Raw genomic sequence first — 17,148 nt, 5'->3', positions numbered from 1 at the left:
GGACTGTGTATTTGAAGCAAAGGAGGAGAATGTGTGATACTTGTAAATTTCTTTTCGATAGTTTCTGTTTGTTGGAGGTTGTGCTGAATTGCTTTCTAGGTTGTCTGTTTGGGAACTGGGGGAAGAAAGATGCCCCTCAGTGTCCCAAATGAGAGAATAGAAGTGTGATTGGGAGTGGCTAAGGGTCACAATTTCAGCCTGGAGGAAGGTTAATAAAAGAGGTAAGGGCAGCTTCCACCTTAGAAAGGCAGTTCTCCTCAAGCCTGCAGGACATCAGAGGCTGCTTGTCATCAGCTCCCAAATCACTCCCCGAGCCTTCCTGACTTGGGCCCAGCATCACTTGGTAATCTGTGCATCCCACCTTCAGGAAGAAGGTTGGAACAGTACGGGACTAAAGGCTGCACTTTGCTTAACCTTGAATGGTCTTTGACTCTCTTGGCCCTGAAACTTCTACCTCATTCCAAAGAGTCTAAGTAAAACCTAGGCCTGGGTGGCGGCACAGCTGGCCAGGCTGAATTTTGACAAGTCTTAAGATAGCTGTTTATAGAAAGGGAAATATGTCCAGAATATATTAAGTAGAAAAAACAAAGCTGAAAAATTATATATGTTATGATTTCTACTTTTTATGTTAAAAAGCACACAAGTCCTTGCATAGACAAAACATTCTGATGGATACACAACAAATGTAGTTAACAGTGGCTATCTCTGGGTGTGTATTTTTGGAGGTGATCTTATTTTCTTCTATATACTTCACCAGTGTTTGGTCTTTTTTTTTTTCCCCAATGAGCATATATTATTTTACAAACAGAAGAAACAGAACTATTTTTTTAAAAATGTGCCAGTGTGAGAGGGTCAGGTAGATATTACTGGCCTAAACAGGTGGACTTTGGAACCTGGCAGGTCCATGCTGACACGTGGAAAGCACAGAGCACGAGGGTGACTGCAGATTACAGGGCAGAGGGCATTTACTCTCTGGCCCATTTATACCCTTCACTAGATGCCAGCGGTCACGTTTCTTCCTGTGTTATGTGGAAGTAAAAGGGATGTCAGAACTGGTCTGCTAAATGGAAGAGTGTGGTGGGCTGAATTATATCCCCCTAAAATTCCTATCTTGAAGCCTTGACCTCTAGCGCCAAATACACCCGAGACAATATTTGGACATAGGGTCTTTAAAGAATAGTTAAGGTGAGGTCATTAGAATGGCCCCTAATCCAATCTTATTGGTGTCCTTATAAGAAAAGGAAATTAGACACAGAAAGACACCAGGGAGGTACAAGCACACACACACAAAAGACGTGAGAACACAGCCAGAAGTCAGCCATCTGTAAGCCAAGGAGAGAAGCCTCAGAAGAAAATAAACCTGTCGACACCTTCCTCTTAGACTTCCAGCTCCCAGAACTGAGAGAAAATAAATTTCTGTTAAGCCACCCTGTCTGTGGTATTTTATTATGGCAGCATTAGCAAACTAAAACAAGCATATTCACAATTTTAAGTTTTTGCATGTTGAAATGTGTAAATATTTCAGCCCAAATATTTTCACAGATGCTGACTTTTTTTGCCTTCATTCAGAGTGACTTTCTTCAACAAATATTTCATAAGAAAAACCTCATCAAATAAGTTGTCTCTACTTATGATTCTGCATAATTATAGGCCTCCTAAATTTCATTTCATTCCAGTATAGAACATAAATTTACCCAATTAAAAATAGGTACTTCAGGGCTTCCCTGGTGGCGCAGTGGTTGAGCATCCGCCTGCAGATGCAGGGGACACGGGTTCGTGCCCCGGTCCGGGAAGATCCCACATGATGGGCCCTTGAGCCATGGCCTCTGAGCCTGCGCGTCTGGAGCCTGTGCTCCGCAACAGGAGAGGCCACAACAGTGAGAGGCCCGCGTAGCGCAAAAAAAAAAAAAAAAAAAGGTACTTCAGCAAATGATTCATTCTGCAAGTTCAGATATCCCAAAATGCAATTACAGAATTTCAATATCAATATTGTATACCATTGAAGGGCTCATTGTTTAATTTGTTCAGTAGCTCCTGTGCTCGTGAAGTTATTGCTTCCAATAACTGCATTTTGGCATTTCATTTGATGGATATTTTGATTAAACATTTTCATAAACACACGAAAAGTGTCCAACTTTATTGGTCATCAGAGAAATATCAATTAAAAATTACAGGGAGATACCACTATACACTAGAATGGAGGAAGTGAAAAAGACTGATGCTACCAAGTGTTGGCAAGGATGTGGTGCACCTGGAACTCTCAGACATTGCTGGTGGGAATATAGTCACTTTGGCAAAGAGTATGGCATTATCTTAAAAAGTTAAAGATTCATTACCATACAACCATACCATACAAGCAGAAATTCTACTTCTGTGTATTCACCCAGGAGAAATGAAAATATATGTCCAGACAAAACATGTATATGAATGGTTGTAGCAGCATTATTTGCAATAGCCCCAAACTGAAAATAACTCAAATGTCCATTGCCTTTGAATGGATAAACAAAGTGTGGTGTATTCATACCATGGAAAACTACTCAGCAATAAAAAGGAAGGAAATACTAACATAGACAACAATATGGATACATCTCAAAAATATTACGTTAAACGAAAGAAGTCAAACACAAAGATTCCATACTGTATGAGTCAATTTATATGAAATTCTATAATATTCTAACCTATAATGATACAATGGTTGCCTGAGCCAGGGTGAGGGGAGATGCTGGGTATGAGGTGAGGAAACTTTTTAGGGTGAGAGAATCGTTCTATTTCTTGATTGTGGTGGTGGTTCAATGATTGTAAAAAATTACAAAAGTTCACCAAATTGGACACTTGAAGTTAGTGTAAATATTACCTTGCTTAACAAAAAAGAGGAAAAAACTTCCAGCTAACTGTGAACAACATACAGCCAAAATTTAGAGGACTTACAAAAAAAATAGATACACTGGTAGAACATATATTCATTTGCAAAGTAGTTATTTCAAGGCTCAAATGCTTGTTTGTTTGTTTGTTTAATGAAAGCTTATTTATTTATTTTTGGCTGTGTTAGGTCTTCGTTTCTGTGCGAGGGCTTTCTCTAGTTGCAACGAGCGGGGGCCACTCTTCATTGCGGTGCGCGGGCCTCTCACTGTCGCGGCCTCTCTTGTTGCGGAGCACGAGCTCCAGACGCACAGGCTCAGTAGTTGTGGCTCACGGGCCTAGTTGCTCCACGGCATGTGGGATCTTCCCAGACCAGGGCTCGAACCCGTGTCCCCTGCATTGGCAGGCAGATTCTCAACCACCGTGCCATCAGGGAAGCCCTCAAATGTTTTTAATGTCAGATTGATGTGTTGGTTTGCATCCTTGGGAGTTTCCTGGTAAAATTCAGAATTGGTATCCTTACGTGGGGAACAAAGAGAGACCAAAGAAAGAGGCAGATCATTGCAGATTGGTAGGTGGCAGTTTTAATAAGCAAGAGACCTTACATATGAGGTTTGTCCTGGGTGGCTGCAACATAAGTAGATCTCCCCACCTACCCACCAGAATCTTAAGAGTTTGTGTAGAAGCCTTAATGGGGTTCAGTCAGGTATACTGTCCAGATGTTCTCAATAATACATTGCTCTGTCAAAGCTGTGTCCTTCAAGTGGCTCCTAGTGTGGGTACAGTGGGCAGAATGTACATTCCAAGGACAGGGGAGCACGGAGTGAGGAGCTTCTGATTGCTTGGGTCCAGCTTGAAGGTCAACTGGGGTCATGTCCTCTTAATGACTTCCTCAAACACGATGAGATTCCAACAATGCTTTGAGGAAGTATGATCTTCATTTTGAAGTTGTTAAAGCAGGCCGAGAGACCATGAGTAACTTGCCCAGGGAAACAGCTAGTAAGTGGTGAGGCAGGGATTCAAACTAGGCCTGAAGTCAGAGCTCATATTCCATCTACTACACGCCTTTGACTCCTTAACTGAATCCGACATTAGTGTTTAACAGGGTCTTTGGGGGCCATTTGGACATGTTGTGAATAGAATTTAATGATAAACCTCATTTTTAGCTTGTTTTAAAAGTTGTTTTCCTCTCGAATCCTCTACCACAGTCACAATGCTCTACCAGTGGTCGGAGAATGTCTCATGAGTCCTTCTCCACACCTTGGTCTCTTCCATTTGAATCACCCTCTCACATTCCCCTTCGCTATCCATCAGTGGTTCACACACCCAGTAAAGGTCAGCCCTCCAGGGGGTATTTGGAAGCGTATATGTCGGGGAGTATTTTGGATCCCTGGTACGTAGCGGGCAGGAGTCAGGGATGCTAAGCATTATGTCATGCATGAAGCATGAACGAGTCATCCAGCCCCAAACTGTCAATAGCACTCCCTCTAAAACTTTGGCTAAATCCTGTCTTTAGAGACCTAGCTCAAGTCATCCCTGCAACCCAGCCCGAAGTCACCTCTCTCTCTTGGATGACTCCATGCCGTTGCTACCCCGCCAACTCCTGAGTAGCTTTTCAGTCTTACTTTCTCTGGTTTCCTTCTCCTCTTGATGTAAAAGCCTATCTGTCGAAGCACATTGGAGGCACTCTGCCTTCAGGAAGCCAGCCTGCTATTCATAAAATGATTTAAAAAGGCTTCCATAGGCAGTGCTGTAGGAATTTCTTTAGAGATTGTAGCTAGGGAGACATGAACATGGGCCTTTCTACAGTGTGAGTATAAATGTGTATGCTACGGATGCCAGTGAGAGACCTGGGGTTGGGGGTGGGTTGGGATCGGGGTTTCAACCATTGCTGGCCTTTGCTTGGGCCTCTAGAAGGCATCAGAGATGGCTCTCCTGGAACCTCCTGTTAGCGCTTAATTCTGTGCGGGTTGTCGACATGATTGATGCACCAGGCCATTAATCCAGTAAGAGGCTGCTAAATGGGCAGATGAACAAAAACAGGAGGCCCTTCTGAGAGCCATAAATTATCTCTCATAATAGCTTTATATACTTGAAAGTGAAGGGTATTCTGAGAGCACTGTGGAAAGTACCTGGAACCTCAGTTTCTAATAGAAACCTGGGAAATTTGATTCAACTACTAACAAATTGAAGACTTATTTTGTACAGGTGACCGGGCTGGTACAGAGATGAATAAAAAGACAGTGCTTAATCCTTCTGGAGTTCAAAAACTTAGGAGAGAGAGTAATTTTCAAAAACTACATTTCCTTCCCCTACCCCAACCCTATAGCTAGCCCTAAAAACTAGCCCTTTAATACCCTCTCCAGACCTGCTCCTCTTCACCCCTATTGCTACTGCCAGGTTTTCTGAAATCCTGGATGGATAGCGGAAACAGCCTCTCTACATGGTTTCCTTGACCACTCCTGCCCCATCCGGATCCAACATCCTCACAGCAGAACGTGAACATTTCCAGAAAGCAATCTGATCCTATCATTCAGTAACTGATGCCAAACCCTTTAACGCAGGGGTCTCCAACCTCCGGGCCATGGACCAATACCGGTCTGCAGCCTGCTGGGAACCAGCCGCACAGCAGGAGGTGAGAGACAGGCAGGCAAGCAAAGCTTCCTCTGCTGCTTCCCATTGCTCCCCATCACTGGAATTACTGCCTGAACCATCCCCCCGCCACCCCCCATCTGTGGAAAAACTGTCTTCCATGAAACCGGTCCCTGGTGCCAAAAAGGATGGGGACTGCTGCTTCAATGGCACTCTAATGTTTTTAAGGATGAAATCTGAACCCTTGCCAAGGCCCTTCACCATTGCAGGTCTGTTTGCATCTTCAGCGTTTCTGTAATATAATTCTCTAATCCAGATATACCGACCCTCTGGCAGTTTCCCAGGCCTCCAAGCTCTCACTCGCTGCTCCCTGATGCTATGTGTCCCAGCCCAGAATCCAGTCAACCACGCTTTCAAAATTCAGCCCAGGTTCCATCTCCTCCTTCTCCTCCTGTCCCCATGGGTCAGGGGCACCTCTGTTTGGCCTCCCATCGCCATTATGCTTTCTCACTTGTCACACACACCATACCTGACTCCTTATTTGTCTGTCTCAGTCAACTTTGATTTTCTCAACTAAATCACAAGAACTATACCTGACTCATCTCTGACTGCTCAGCACCTAGCAGTGAGTCCGGCATCTGCTAGGCACACAGTAAGTGCTTGCTGAATGTATTTGAATGAGTCCTATGTGAGGTGATAATAAATAAGACAAGAATGGCTTATTCAGAGATGCTGTATTGTGCCTTTATGTGGTCCCTGCTTTGTTTCTAACATTGCACTTGGAAAAGTTGTCATGGGCAATTGAATGCCTCATTGTTCCTGAATGATGTATGGGAGGGGTATGATCTCAGAAAAGAGACAAGGTTTGTTTTCCTTGGGGAAACCAAAATACAGGTTTCCAATATAATTCTAGCTCACAAATGATAAGAACATCCATGTTCAAAGTGATATATGCATAGAAGATCTATAGTTTAGTAGGCTGAATATTTTAGTTAAGTAGCTGAGTTTGAAATGTCATGATTTTGTCAAACAATCTGCCTTGCTTTTGACTCCATTTGATTTTTTTGGACTGTGTGTTAGTTTCCTAGGGATACCATAACAAATCCACACTAACTTGGTGGCTTAAAACAACAGAAATTTATTCTCTCACCATTCTGGAGGCCAGAAGTCCAAAGGCAACATGTTGGCAAGCTGCGCTCCCTCTGGAGGCTCTAGGGGAGGATCTCTCCCCGCCTCTTCCATCTTCTGGTGGCTCCAGGCTTTCCTTGGCACAGGGCTGCATCACTCTAATCTTGGCCTCCATCTTCACATGGCCATCTCTTCTCCCTGTGTCCTCTCCTCTTCCGTCTCTTCCAAGGATACTTGTCAATGGTTTTAGGTAATTCCCTAGATAATCCATGACAAGCTCATCTTGTGATACTTAATTATATCAGCAAAGACTCTTTTTCCAAATAAGGTCACATTCATAGGTTGCAGAGATTAGGGTGTGGATAAAACTTTTTTTTGGGGGGGGGTGCACAATTCAATCTACCATAGACTAATTTAAATACATTTATAAATGAGATCTGGATGGAATTCTAAGAGGCTAAATGATTATTTTGTAATTACAAATTACAAATAACTATTTTGAAATGCCTGAGAGGGGTCTTATTTCCTAAAGTAAGGGGCTGCGACTAGGTGAGTATTCAGTATTAATATTAAATGGAGATGCCACCACCCACTGGTTGCTAAGATCCACAATTGGCAGAGCTCGGAGGTAACAACACAAAATGCAGAATAACGTGTGATATCACAGCTAATACACTTAATTATGTGGTATCTGTTAGCACTTTTGAAAATGTAAAATGGCCATTCAGATACATTGGATATGTTGAGCCCAGCAAGGACAATTGGCAACTTTATTTTTCTCTTGGGCTTTGAAGGCCTGAGTTGAATGAGTAGGGTTAGAAGCTTCTTTTTTTTCCCCCTTAGAGCTGTTGGTATTTCATGTTCATTAAGGAAGAAGCAAGGAGAGGCAGATTCTCTTGGAATCACTGAGTATCAATTCAAGAGTCTGCAACAAAGGGGATAGAAAAAGTATTGCATAGATATTACTATTGTGCCATGAAATGAATCAGTTTATCCAGTCCAGGGGTTGGCAAACTATTTGGTCTTAGGCCAAATCTAGTCCACTGCCTGTTTTTGTAGGCAAAATTTTATTGGAACATAGCCATGCCCATTCATTTATATTTATTGTGGTTACTTTTGCAGTACACTAATGGAGCTGAATAGTTGGATCAGAGACATAATGGCCCTCAAAGCCAAAAAGTATTTACTATCTGGCCCTTTACAGAAAAAATTTGCCTGATTCTACTCAATAATATTTAACATTTTTGAACATAAGTACTAGATGTTGTGTCGTTCTATATGCATCGTGTCATGTAATTTGATTTTATATTCAAAGCTACGCTCTGAATTAGTTGTTATTGATTGTTATTACTGGCATTTTGTAGATAAGGAAACTGAGGCTTAGAGGACCAAGTAACTTGCCCCAGATACAAAGCTGCTAAATGACAGAGATGGGACTTGAACTGGTCTGTTTGATTACTCAACTAGAGTTTTCATTCATAAACCAAATGCAAACTTTTTGTATCTCCTAATTACCTAAATTAGCACAGAAGAGTTTTACATACCAAGGACCACAAGGAATATAGTATATATTGACATATTTGTTGTTGCCTTTTGAAAAATACAAAAATATTATTTAAACCTTATTGGAACAATATTCTAAAATAAGCTTTAGCTTTTTTCAGTTATTTAGTTAGCCAGTATTTAGTTATTTAAACTGTATTATATGCAGAGAGGCAATGAATTCACCTGTGGAGTGCACCCTCTTCTCTTGGTTATAAACGTGATTAAAGGGAGGTCTCATTCAAAAGCTACACCTGGGATGGAACCTTGGCCAACAGACTTCGTGTAATACTGTGGTTCTACTGGCAAGACTATCTTTGCAGTGAGGAGGACTGTCTCCTCACTGCATTCTCCCCTCCCTTGTTATCGGAGGGCCACTTCTAAAGTCTCCCTACCTGACTCTCCTCACCTGGTTCCATGTTTAACAACCAACCTATTGGTTATTCAGGGCTGGTGCACTGCACAGCTGTGGGAGTGGAGGTTGCACCAGTCTCACCGCAGTCCGCATGAATGGCAGCCCCTAGGGTTCAGCACTATGCAGCCTGGGAAGCTGTATGTAGGTGGCTCTGGAAAGAAGGGACAAGTCTTGCAGTTTTAGTGGAAGTTATGTCAGTCGTAAAATATATTGTCATCCAGTTGTATGCACTGCTATCTGTGAACCTGAGTTAATGTGAGTGTACCTCTGAGACAGGTCCATTTTCTATGTGCTCACACCATCAGGGTTTTGGATTTGGCAGACCATGAACCAGTCCCTGGAGGGCTGTAACATCGCCAAGGAATCAGATGCCACATTATGAGGTCTCTAGGTAAAGAGTCATAGACTTCCTTGGCATTACCATGATTAAACCACATGTCCTCCCATCTGTGGAAGATGTTTTGCTGTGCCACTCAGAAGTGGATGACTAAATCCTCAGCTGTTGAGATGGCATCAGCTAAGAGGACTGCCTTGTCCCCTTGGGAAAGCTTCCAAGGGTCCATCTGTCTTCAGAACTTCTTGTAGGGTTGGCTGAAGCTCCTACTAAGACTGCATCACAGCTCGACTTCTCCCACTGCCCAGTCCTGCTTTCTTCCCTTCCTCCCACTGGTGCTGATAAACAACCTGCATGCTCATCTCCATCTCAGAGTCTGCTTCCTGGGGAACCTAACCTGAGATACCACTCAAGCCTCAGAACTGGAGACCTAACTAAGGACTGGCAATCTATGGAAATGACAATGGAGAAATCTCCACTTATTCATCCAACAATTATTTATTGAGCACCTATTATGAGCCAAGTCCTTTCTAGACATTACGAATAGAGCAGTGAATAAGAAAAGTGTCTACATTCTGGAGAACTTTCCAGTGGGAGGCAGACAAAAACAAATAACAATTTAATATATTAGGCAGAGATATACACTTGAAGAGAAACAAAGCAGGGTGAAAGCTTACAGTTTTGGGGTGGGGCTACCATAGGATGCTTCAGGGAAGGCCTTTCTGAGGTGGCGACATAAAGCAGAGGCCCAAAGGAAGTCAAAGTGCAAAGCAGTGCAAAGATTTGGGAGAAGAGCATTCCCAGCAGAGTCACCTAAAATGTAAAGGCCCAAGGTGGGAATGAGCATTGGGTTTTTGAGAAACAGCAGGAAGGCCAGGATGGCAGAGTGGAGTGAGCAAGGTGACAGGCGGTAGGTGGTGAGATCAGAGGTCCAGAAGGGTGTCTGAGCACAAGGGGAAGCATTTAAGGGTTTGAGCAGAAAAGCAACAGAATCTGATTTTTGTTTTAAAAAGATCAATCTGACTGCAGTTGGGGAAAGAGTGGAAGCAGGGGACCAGTGAAGAGGCACTACAGTGATCTAGGAGAGCATTGATGGTGACTTGGACCACTGTGAGGGTGGTGAGAAGTAGCTGGATCTGGGGATGTATTTTGAAGGCAGAGCTTTAGGACTTGCTGATTGTTATGGACTGAATGTTTATGTCTCCCCAAGTTCGTATGTTGAAGCCCTAACGTCCACCCCCACCCCCAGTGTGATGGTATTAGGAGGTGGGGCCTTTGAGAAGTAATTAAGATTAGATGAGGTTATGAGGGTACAGCCTCCATGATGGGATGGATACCCTTATGAGAGGAACTTGCTTTCACCACCGTGTAAGGAAGCTGCAAGAAGTGAGCCTTCCACAAGCCAGGAAGAGGTTTATCACCCTAACCAACCAGGCTGGCACCCTGATCTTGGATTTCCAGCTCCAGATTGCAAGAAATAAATTTCTGTTTAAGCCACCCACTCTATGGTATATTGCTATGGCAGCCAGAGCTAAGACACTGATGTGTCGGATGAGGGGCTAGGGGTGGAGAGAGTCAAGGCGCTCACTAGTTTCTTGGCCTGAGTACGTGGATGAATGGTGGTGTCGTTTACTGCGATATGCGTTCTCCCCATTTATAGATTGCTACAGTCTCTTGTGCACAAGTCAGAGGGCCCATATGGTGATTTGTATTTGCAGGAGAATGCGTCACTGCATGTCTGAGATGACTTATGATGAAGGAGCTAGAGGAGATAGCATTTAAATTAAAACAATATGCACTTATTGTTTTATAAGAAATATTCCTGGTGGGAAAGGGAAAGTGAGGGAGGTTGCAGTCACAAGCATTCTGCTCTTATTATCACTAGGAGAATTGTCATCTCACTTGTAGAACAGAATTAGGTATGATAAATAAGCTTCAAAACCAGAGGAGTGCTGAATACTGTCTGGTGTTTCTGGTCAGTTCTGCTGGCATTTGTTGATATCGTTATAGTCTTCTTCTTTAAATTGATGCAATAAATTTTACTGACATATTATTTCATAATGTTGAGCCATTCTAGCAATGCTGAAATAAAATTGACCTGGAAGTGGTATAACAATCCTTTCAATATACAACTGGATTTGATTTGCTCATAATTAATTATTTAGTTAACTTATTTATTAACATTTAATGTTCTTTCAAAAATAAGTTTAGAATACTTTCTATTGTCTTTTATTTTCTATTTTATTAATTTTAGCTTTTATCTTTATTAATTACCTTCTCCTACCTTATTTTATTCTCGTTCTAGTTTCTTAAAACTGACCACATATTTAATTTGTTTTCAGATTTTTTAAATAATGACAGCATTTAAGGCTATACATTTCCATTTGAGTATAACACTACCTATGCCCATAAGCTTGGATATGATATATTTTCCTTGTTGTTAATTTCCATGTAATTTTTCAGTTTTGATTTCTCTCTCTGACCAAAGTGTTTAATTTTGTTTTGTTTTCAGAAGAGTTTAAAAGTTCCCAATTGTTTAAGGTTTTTTTAGTCATAATTTTGTTGTTGACTTATAATTCTTTTAGCTTATAGTTAGAGAAATTAATCTATAAAAACAATATATTTCAGAGTTTATTAAGGTTGTCTTTCTGATCAATTATATGACCAATTTTTGTAAATAAGCAATGAACATAAGATTAGAAGGTATACTGGAAAGGAAATTTCAGTTACTCATGGGTTTTCCAAGAAATCTTGCCATTCCCTACAGGGCATACATGATGTGTTTGACTGTTACCTTCTGCTGGTGTCTCCATCTTAAGCCAGGTCTGCATCATTTTCTTCATTATGATATCTCACTTGGTTTCATCCCTGTCACCTCATTTTAGAATTATTAATTATTTCAATTGCTCATTCCTTCTATTCTCTTTACTTTTACCGGCTTGGTCAAGTTTCTCTACTTTCACAGCACTTCCTCCTCATTCCAGACCCTGGTTTTCTAGAAGTTCTTCTAGGCTTTTGAATTCCACTAGTATTTACTTTTCCCTCGTTAACTATATTTTTCATTAAAAAAATTTATTAGTAAGCTGTTATGTGACAATGCCTTTGTTAGGAAACATGAAAGATATAAGGGGCGGGGGTCATTTCACTGCCGTACGCTTCAAATGCTTACAATTCCATTAGTTTATAGCAGTGGCTCGCAATCAACCACCACTCATCTTTCTACATTTCAGCTCACAAAATTAGGTTTCAGTCTTCTCTTTCTTATTCTCTTTGTCCTCGTGGGTTTACAATTTTTTTAAAAAGCCATTTATTGTAGCTTTTAGTGAGGACTTGGTAGAGAACAGAGTAAAATTATGTGCTTCATTTTCCATCTTTAACCAGCAACCTTTATTTTTATACTAACATAGAAAATTTAAATAATGTTTATGCCACTCTAATAAACTATTTTACCTGCCCACTTCCTACAAGCCTCTAGAATTTTTAAAAAGCTTCTTTAAACCTCTCTTTCCAGACTGCCCTGGTGACGCAGTGGTTAAGAATCCACCTGCCAAGGCAGGGGACACAGGTTCATGCCCTGGTCTGGGAAGACTCCACATGCTGCATAACAACTAAGCCCATGTGCCACAACTATTGAGCCTGCACTCTAGAGCCCGCGATCCACAAGTGCTGAGCCCGTGTGCCACAACTACTGAAGCCCGCATACCTAGAGCCCGTGCTCCACAGCAAGAGAAGCCACCGCAATGAGAAGCCCATGCACCACAATGAAAAGTAGGCCCCGCTCACCACAACTAGAGAAAGCCTGTGCTCAGCAACAAAGACCCAGTGCAGCCAAAAATAAATAAATAAATTTATATTAAAAAATCAACAACCCTCTCTTCCCCCTCAGGCTCCCTCACCCTCAGCTGCTGGGTTTTTCTGAGAGAGTTTAGAATTTCAGTTTCAGGCTATTATAAATTTTCCCCTGCAATATGTCTCATCTGTTTCAACAAACCTATGGAACACTTAGATTGTAATTCTCTGTTTCTTTATCAGAGTTTTAACTATAGATAAGGTACAATGCTTGTTATTTCTTGTATTCTTGATATTTTCTTAAGATATTTGTTTTGACATCATCCTTATTACATTTAATGTATTTCCTTGAGTACTTTCCTCAGCTGATTTTATGGGTGGTTTACTTTATTCATGTCGGATCACATCTTTTAATCTTTTTTAAATCAATGATATCATTGCTGAGTATGGAATTCTTGGAGTTCCATACCGTTATAACAACATTCTATAATTTTATAATACCATCTTTTAGTCATCAATGTTACAGATGAAAAGATGAACACCAACCTGATTTCTTTCTTTGTGAATAATGTGTTCTTTCTGCCTGAAAGTTTGTAGGTTATCTTCTTTCTCTGAAGAGTTCAGATACTTCAACAGGATATAATATGTCTAAGTGTGTGCTTCTTTCTCACTTATCAAGCCGGATTCTTCTTTTTTTTTTTCCAGCTTTTAGTTTTATTGATCTTTCCTATTGCTTTCTTTGTTTCTATTTCATTTATTTCTGGTCTGATCTTTATGATTTCTTTCCTTCTACTAACTTTGGGTTTTGTTTGTTCTTCTTTCGCTAGTTCCTTTAGGTGTAAGGTTAGATTGTTTATTTGAGGTTTTCTTGTTTCTTGAGGTAGGATTGTATCGCTATAAACTTCCCTCTTAGAACTGCTTTTGCTGCATCCCATAGGTTTTGGATCATCGTGTTTTCGTCGTCATCTGTCTCTCGGTATTTTTGAGTTCCTCTTTGATTTCTTCAGTGATCTCTTGGTAATTTAGTACTGTATTGATTAGCCTCCATGTGTTTGTGTTTTTTACATTTTTTTCCCCTGTAATTTATTTCTAAGCTCATAGTGTTGTGGCCAGAGAAGATGCTTGATATGATTTCAATTTTCTTAAATTTACTGAGGCTTGATTTGTGACCCAAGATGTGATCTATTCTGGAGAATGTTCTGTGTGCACTTGAGAAGAAAGTGTAATCTGCTGTTTTCGGATGGAATGTCCTATAAATATCAATTAAATCTATCTGGTCTATCGTGTCATTTAAAGCTTGTGTTTCCTTATTAAGTTTTCTGTCTGGATGATCTGTCCATTGGTGTAAGTGAGGTGTTAAAGTCCCCCACTATTATTGTGTTACTGTCAATTTCCTCTTTTATAGCTGTTAGCAGTTGCCTTATGTATTGAGGTGCTCCTATGTTGGTGCATATATATTTATAATTGTTATATCTTCTTCTTGGATTGATCCCTTGATCATTATGTAGTGTCCTTCCTTATCTCTTTTAACATTGTTTATTTTAAAGTCTATTTTATCTGATATGAATATTGCTACTCCAGCTTTCTTTTGATTTCTATTTGCATGGAATATCTTTTTCCATCCCCTCACTTTCAGTCTGTATGTGTCCCTAGGTCTGAAGCGGGTCTCTTGTAGACAGCATATATATGGGTCTTGTTTTCTGTATCCATTCAGTGAGCCTGTGTCTTTTGGTTGGAGCATTTAATCCATTCACATTTAAGGTAATTATCAATATGTATGTTCCTATTACCATTTTCTTAATTGTTTTGGGTTTGTTTTCCTAGGTCCTTTTCTTCTCTTGTGTTTCCTACTTAGAGAATTTCCTTTAGCATTTGTTGTAGAGCTGGTTTGGTGGTGTTGAATTCTCTTAGCTTTTGCTTGTCTGTAAAGCTTTTGATTTCTCCCTCGAATCTAAATGAGATCCTTGCTGGCTAGAGTAATCTTGGTTGTAGATTCTTCCCTTTCATCACTTGAAATATATCATGCCACTCCCTTCTGGCTTGTAGAGTTTCTGCTGAGAAATCAGCTGTTAACCTTATGGGAGTTCCTTTCTATGTTACTTGTTGTTTGTTCCTTGTTGCTTTTAATAAGTTTTCTTTGTCTTTAAGTTTTGTCAATTTGATTACTATGTGTCTTGGCGTGTTTCTCCTTGGGTTTATTCTGCCTGGGACTCTGTGCTTCCTGGACTTGGGTGGCTATTTCCTTTCCCATGTTAGGGAAATTTTTGACTATAATCTCTTCAAATATTTTTCTCAGGTCCTTTCTCTCTCTCTTCTCCTTCTGGGACCCCTATAATGTGAATGTTGGTGTGTTCACCAGAGGTGTGTTCCCAGAGGTCTCTTAGGCTGTCTTCATTTCTTTTCATTCTTTTTTCTTTATTCCTTTCCATGGCAGTGAATTCCACCATTCTGTCTTCCAAGTCACTTATCCATTCTTCTGCCTCAGTTATTCTGCTATTGATTCCTTCTAGTGTACTTTTCATTTCAGTTATTGTATTGTTCATCTCTGTTTGTTTGTTCTTTAATTCTTCTAGGTGTTTGTTTTTTAATTCTTTTAGGTCTTTGTTAAACATTTCTTGCATCTTCTCGATCTTTGCCTCCATTCTTTTTCCAAGGTCCTGGATCATCTTCACTATCAATATTCTGAATTCTTTTTCTGGAAGGTTGCCTATCTCCACTTCATTTAATTGTTCTTCTGGGGTTTTATCTTGTTCCTTCATCTGGTACATAGTCCTCTGCCTTTTCATTCTGTCTATCTTTCTGTGAATGTGGTTTTCATTCCACAGGCTGCAGGATTGTAGTTCTTGCTTCTGCTGTCTGTCCTCTGGTGGATGAGGCTATCTAAGAGGCTTGTGTGTCTGCCTAATTCTTCTTGGTGGGTCCTTTCAATCCAAAATTCAAGTCCTGTTAACTCAGTGAAGTTTTCTTTTATGACTTCTTTTACTGTTATTTCTTTCTTGTTTTTCCCATTTTAGAACTCCCATAATTGCTTGTTACTTCTACATGGCACATTCAAATCTTATAAAAAATAAGGTACCTAACTTAGGTCAGTATCTGATAGTATGGGTATATTACCTAAAAGTGGCATAGCAGGTGTATATTTCACAGTATAAATTCAGGTGTCAAAAATGAAATTTTATTTTTCTATAATTGAACTAAAATTAACTTGGAGTCTTCTAATCTCAGAAAACTAAATCTTTTGCTTCTAAGTAAACCCAGTCACTTTAGGATTTTTATTTATTTGGGCCCTCTCTCCTTTTTTCTTGATGAGTCTGGCTAAAGGATTATCAAATTTGTTTATCTTTTCAAAGAACTAGCTCTTAGTTTCATCGATCTTTTCTATTGTTTTTTTACATCTCTATTTTATTTATTTCTGCTCTGATCTTCATTAATTTCTTTCCTTCTACTAACTTTGGGTTTTGTTTGTTCTTCTTTTTATAGTTCCTTTAGGTGTATCAGGATTTTTAACTTGATCAATTCAGGATTTAAACTGGGGAGAGAAGAGAAGATAATACATTGCTCAGCTGTTGCCTCTTCTGTCCAGGCTGAGCTTTGTAATCTAAGCTTAGTGCTTGTATATCATTGAGAAATTGGGGGAAACATTTCTTTCAGGTCTATGCTGGCTTCTGCTGAAATGTGAAATCCCTAGTAGTCTTTGGCCATTGGTGTACTTGCTCCTACACCTGCTTCTGAAATGTCTTCATCCTGCATGCTTTTCCGGATCTATGTGGGTTACTCTACATCCTCTTAATCTTGACTATGAGGCTGTTCCATGACCACCGTCTGTTCTTAGCAATTCCAGACTTTTCTCAGGGGCATGGGACACTTTCAGACACTCTGTAATAGCTCTCCGGTGCTGTGGGAGATTTAGGGTTTTTTCTTAGGCCTTTTGCCTAAATACACCTGGCTTTCATTTTGAACTTAATACTACAAAGCCATGAAGATACCAGGAGCTTCTCCACGAGAAAATCAAGTATGAACCCTTCTATTTTGAAGACCAACATGAACCTATCTGTAGCTTCTATCACTACCCCACAACTGTCAGCATCAGAGGCTTGGCCTTGAGGGCAGAAGTGGGTACTAGATCCATTTCAAGGATGAAACTGCTGCTGAATACTAGCTGCTTTGCTTTCTTTCCCTTGTCCCATCCACCGATTTTACTTTCATCCCTTTTCCAACTGAAAAACTCACCTTACGTCTTTATGTATTCCTCCTCATTTTTGCTCTAACGTATAAATTATTTTCTGAGTTGTCCAGACTCTTAGCTTCTTAAGGCTTAAAAACTGTTTTTGCTCTCCAAAACTCTAGCTCTTACAAATCAAAAACACATAGGATTGTCAGGCTATATCATCTCAGGTCAGAGTTACTCAACTCTACCATTGTAGCATATAAGACAGTATATAAATAATGGGCATGGCTAGAATAATAGAATAATAATGGGTTCAAAAAT

General features: G+C 40.3%; 1 long non-coding RNA gene across 1 annotated transcript in view; it reads right to left on the bottom strand.

Annotated features, from left to right (window-relative positions):
* Positions 1-1,892: 1,892 nt before the first annotated feature.
* Positions 1,893-17,148, bottom strand: part of LOC115801926 (uncharacterized) — a 40,535-nt gene continuing 25,279 nt past the window's right edge. The window contains exon 3 of the long non-coding RNA XR_004022304.2: positions 1,893-7,504. This is a non-coding gene — a long non-coding RNA (uncharacterized LOC115801926). The remainder of the gene's footprint in view (positions 7,505-17,148) is intronic.

This window comes from Delphinapterus leucas, chromosome 5 (genome assembly GCF_059928025.1).
Source record: "Delphinapterus leucas isolate spDelLeu-1000000601 "Yukka" chromosome 5, BTC_Dleu_Yukka2, whole genome shotgun sequence".
Lineage (NCBI taxonomy): Eukaryota > Metazoa > Chordata > Mammalia > Artiodactyla > Monodontidae > Delphinapterus > Delphinapterus leucas.
This window is presented reverse-complemented; position numbering and strand designations above follow the sequence as displayed.